Here is a 6,000-nt window from a genome sequence, read left to right as displayed (position 1 = left end):
GTATTTATTTTAAGTTTGATTCGTTCAATTTTCAACCTTCAAGTTCAAACGTATTACTAAGTCAAGCTAAACGAGTTTCAACAAATAAAATAAAAATCACTACAAAACTCCGGTCAAGACGCAATATATTACTAACCACTACTATATATATGTCCCTCCGTAACTACTATCCCCAACTCAAATCACCAATATCACATCTAATTAAGCCCTAGCAAAGACACAAAAACATAAATTAAATTAAGAGTATTTTTATTTTACTTAATATTTCATCCAAATTAATCATCACATTACATTATATAAAGTTAAATAGATCATGGGCATGTCGACTTTCTCTAAGATGCTTTCTACACTTCTAGTGATCATCCTCTTCGTTTTGGTAGCTTCTTCTCAACTTGGATCATGTTACAGGCCATTGCAAGATGATAAGTGGTCGAGGGAATTTAATGGGCTTGTTTTAGATATCCTACGTGGTCCTTCGAAGCCATCAAGCCCCGACCCAATTAATCCATAAGCCATAACTTTAATTTCCTCCATCTTCACGACAACATTTCATATACTAATTACCGTCGTTGAACATAGGCTTAAATATTGATCTTTGTTATTGTAAATGTTTAACCATTCTTTTGAATAATTCATGCATGCAATGTTATTTTTATTTTCCTACAAAAGATTCTTTTGTATATTCACATTTTATTGGTGATAATAAAGTTCACAATTTGAATTTTATATTATTTAATTGGCTTAATTATAGTTGTAGTTTTATATTTTATAAATTTACGAAATTAGTCCACTTATTTTAAAAGTTGACAGTTTTAGTCTCTTTTTCATATTTTTTTAACTAAAAAAAAGTGATTTTAAATATTTTTAATGACATAACATATAATATTATGATGTAGAATCGTCTAGATATATTAATTATATTTATATTATTAATTAAATTATAAAAATAAATGATTTTATAAGTTTAAACTAAAGTTTATAGAGGGTCTTATTGCAATTTTATAGATATTAATCATTTAACATCGTTGTATCATATGTCATGTCTTTTAAAACATGACACATCATCATTTAGTTAAAAAATAGGCTTAATTGCAGTTTTGGTCCCCTATTTTAGCTGAATCGCGAAAGTAGTCCCCCCATTTTGTTTCTCCCTAGTTCTTGTCCCCCAAACAAAATTTTGGTCAAAAACTTAATGAAATTTCATTTTTTAAAGTCGTACTACACCATTTATAATTATAGATTCCAGGTACAATTGTTGCAAATGAGATTTTGAGGCATGATGTGACTTAAATAAATGCAAAAAAAAATGAAATTTCATCAAGTTTTGGACCAAAATTCTGTTTGAGGGACCAAAACTGGGAAGAAACAAAATGGGGGGACTACTTTTACGAATCAGCTAAAATAGGGGACCAAAACTGCAATTAAGCCTAAAAAATATAAGGGATGAAACAAAACTGTTGAGTTTTAAAATGGATGGGTCGATTTCGTGAATTGATAAAAATAGAAGATCAAAACTGCAACTAAGTCTATTTAATTTTATAATATTTATCTATTTCATAATACGCTATGAAGCATAGATACAATACCAATTACTCTTACGAATACAAAATACAATATTTAAAAAAATATTAAGGTACAAATGTAAAATAAAAAGTATTGATTTTTATTTTTTTATTTTATATATAATTAAACTAAGCGAGTTAATTTTCAATTTATAATACAAAATCACAAATTGTGTTCGGTTACTGCAATCAATTGAACGATATTGAGAAGCATATCAATAGTTGAAGTTTTTTGAAACATTTTGAAAAAGTCTCACACCATTCGGTATGGTAGAGAAAAAGGGAGGTATATATATTGACTCTAGTTACTTATTACATGACACACAAGTTGTAAATAATTTTAGTTTGTATTCAACGTATTTTTTTCTTTTTCTCATAGTATTGTCGTATAGTGTAGTGTTGTAAGATGCAGTTCAAATATTTACTTTGAAAAATGTGAGTGTATTGGAATATTGGGGTGTTTGAGAATAATGTATGTTTTATAAACAATTTCATTATGTATTATTCCTTAATTCTCATTAAATAACAACCCATAATTTTCTCTAATTTGAGAGTTTTTCAAAGTAATATTTTTGTGTTGTGAGTGTGTTTTTTAATTTCTCTATGTTTTTTCCAACACCAGATATCAAAGCTTTGGTTTTGTATAGGGGAAAGAAAAAGTTGGTGACCTCTATGTTATTTTGGAAAGTTGGCAGTTAAAAATTTGATACTTATGGTCCATTATGACCTCTCTTTATTAAGTACCTATTTGGTGCATAGTTTATAGTTTTGATACAACTGCATTGCCAAATTCTTCTTCAAGTGCTAAAAAGTTTTCCATATAAACATTTAATGGAATAATGAACGTTGATTTGTAGAATATATAAATTGAAAATGAATTTATACAATTGAGATTATACAAGATATTGATTAGCTCACAAACATTAGTTGACATTAATGCAAGATATGTTGTGATATTATGTTGATTGATATAGAATTTAACGAGGAAATCAACGTAGAAGTTGCATCATGATTTTTCAGCATAGTTTTTGACATGTACAAATTCTTTGAGTGATTTAGTTTTAAGTTCTTTATGGTAGAGTATTAAAAATTATAGTGGTTTGGCTTCAAGTGAATTATCATATTTATAGTTGAATATGATAATTCTTCTGAACTATGATCGTTTTGTAGATAATAGAATAAGGTGCATCAATTTTAATTAACGTGGAGATTGTTTGGAGTTTATTAAAACATCATGAAAAACCCCATACTGTCTGCTATGATAAAAAAAATAGGGAGATCAGAACTATATTTAAATGTATTTTGGTTTCTCTATTTTGCTCAAAATTAATTTTAATCTCATTATTTTTAAAACCGGATTTTTGGTCCCTATGTTTTACAACTTCAGAATTTTTTTTGGTCTCTCTCAATTTTTTTAATAATATTGCATGTTCATTAATAACATAATATGAGAGTGACGCAACACAACTGAATTAATAACATTAAATGCATGTCGTTAATCAATAGTCATTTTATTATTTTTTATTCGACAAAACTTTACAATCACATAAAAGAAGATTGTGACGTAAAAAAGAAGAACATTAAACAAAATTTTATTTTATCTATTCCAATTGTGGTACATCATGAAAAATGGAGGGAATCGAAAAAATACCACAAATTATAAAACATGAGACTAAAAACATAGTTTTAAAAATAGGGAGATTAAAAATTAATTTTGAACAAAATAAAAAGGTTAAATACATTTAAGTAATATATATTGACTATAGGTATTCGTCAGATGTGGTATTCTAAAACACTTCAATTGTTTCTTTTCTATTGTACCCTTACCATTCCAAATGCTTCAAGTTTCCATGCAAACAAACTCAAATTGGTCATATTTAATTGCATGTGTTCCCGGTTTTACGTTGAATTAAAGGCAGACAGCAAGATATTGACTTTCGTTTGACTTTTCTGTCATAGTCATTCTGCCAATCTCAGCTATTGCAATAGTTTTTACAATTTTTCCTTCAAAATGTAACAATTGATAGTATTGTAATTGTTATTAAGACCGTTTACTTGTTCAACACGGGAAGAAAATAAGTTTTGATTGGAGCAAAAGTTATATTTTCAAATTAAATAATTTTATTATCAATTTTAATTAGCCAGCAAGCATACGACGTACTGTATTTATAATTTAAAATTAATATTTAACTAAAATATATTTAAGATAGTATACAATATTGAAATTACAAAAAAAGATATATGTATAAATTGTAGAAATATTGATGGTTAATAGTTATGTGATTGTCTAAATTTAAGTGATAATATTTAACAAAATAAAAGGAAAAATATGATAAAAAGTGATATTTGTATTTGACGTAATTAAACAAAATCATGTAGCAGGTAGATATTGGAGAAGGAGACCAACCCAAAAGTAAGCTCATGAAGGCAGATGTCCTTAGACCTAAAAACAAATAAAGTTTTTATTTAATAAAAAAGATACCACATTTTATTAATTTTAAAATTAAAATTAATAAAATTTTACTTTAAACTAATATTGTTTCAATAAATATTAAATAATTTTAATCGATCCAATTTACTATATTGAAAAATAAATATTATACAAAATAAATTATATCATTGTAATTAATAATTGAACTAACATAATCATCTAGTGAATGTAGTCCATATCAATTAATAAGGCACTAATTTTAAGATATGTAAAGCTATATAAATAACTATTGAGGTAAATATTGCCTTCAAGAGACTATTTAATGAAATAAAAATACTATATTTTTAATTTAAAAGAAGTAATTAATTTGTTACGTTAAAAGCACTAAAATAATTTAATATTTATTTTTTATATAAAATTCATGGTATTTAAATTTGTGTAGATCAAATCTGAATACATTGCATGCATGCTACTGCTGCTAGCTTTGCGCGCTTATTGATGGATTATAGTATAAACAAGATTGAGCATGATATATCGACCATTTTGACTTTGTGTCAGTTTACATAATAGTTGACCATAAATACTTTTCAAATGAAGAAAAAGGTTTTGTTTTTCCATTACGAATGAGTCTTTTTCGTGTTATATATATACATATTAACAAAAGTAGTATTTCAATAAATTAAGTAGATACTAGCATATAAGCCATGCACATGCATTGTGTTTAATTACTACTCGTTTTCGTGTTTTTAATTTGGTGCCAAAGGAATTGAATTTGAAGTTTGATTCGTTCAATTTTCAACCTTCAAGTTCAAACCATACTATATTGCTCAGTCAAGCTAAACGTTTCAAAGAGCAGTATAGGAAAGCTATAGCCTATAGCCACACATTATATATATATATATATATATGGGCGCGTCCAACTTCAAATTTCACCAATATTACTTCTCAACGCCTTAGCAACACAAACTCAATTTTCCCAATTAAAGCTTATCAAGAAAAGAGATAATTAATAGACATGGCTTTCTCTTATAACATGAGGAACCTTTTTATAGTTCTAGTGATCATTTTCTTCATTCTCGTCGTTTCTTCTCAACTTGGAGCTGCCTGTAGGCCTTTGCAAGATGATCGATTAATGTCGAGGGAATTTGATGGGCTTTTGTTACAGTTACTTCCACGTGGCCCACCAAGGCCATCAAAACCCGATCCAATTATTCCCTAAGTATATGTATGATAAATAACTAAATAAGTTGTTCATAACACCTACCAACTTACCAACCTTACTAATTCATCTATATAGGCTTACACATTCTTTTTGTAAATGTTTACTTTTTAATTATATATAGCTCACCAATGCAGCTATGTATTTAATTTTTCACTCACAAATATTCTTTCATTCACGTATTGTTTCTCGGTGAGATATGAAATATATAATTGTCTCATTTGTTATTTGTAGCTTTTAAACATGTTATTGCGCAATACAAAATATACTCTTTGCATTATATTTTTTGTGGAAATCTCAAATCATTGAATTAACATAGGTAATCTTTATACTATTATTAATAAATGTTCGTATTTCCTACAAAAGTTGTACCATATAAGTGTATAGTAGTTTTTGGGACTCTTCGATTATGGTGCACTTTGAATTGGTTATGAGATTTAAAATCATCTTATTTAAAAATGAAAATATTCGCGGTTTTATTCCATCGATTTGGATGACAAATTAAAAAAAAATCCAATCCAATCCAAAAGTAAGTTTAAATTGAATAATTTTTCGGTTATGCAAAATATAGTTTTAAAATGTTGATTTAATATTATTATTATAAAGTTACGTTAAACTAATAAATTTAAAACAAAATATAACATTTAATATACTAAAAATTAACATTACAAAATAATAGTAATTGATTATGTTTGAAATATATGCAATAGTAAAAATATATATTAAATTAAACAAATATTATTAATAAAAATTAATATTAACACATAATAGATTAATATAATATTTAA

The sequence above is a fragment of the Cicer arietinum genome, chromosome 4 (genome assembly GCF_000331145.2).
Source record: "Cicer arietinum cultivar CDC Frontier isolate Library 1 chromosome 4, Cicar.CDCFrontier_v2.0, whole genome shotgun sequence".
Lineage (NCBI taxonomy): Eukaryota > Viridiplantae > Streptophyta > Magnoliopsida > Fabales > Fabaceae > Cicer > Cicer arietinum.
The sequence above is the reverse complement of the archived record's forward strand: the minus strand, read 5'-3'. Positions refer to the sequence as shown.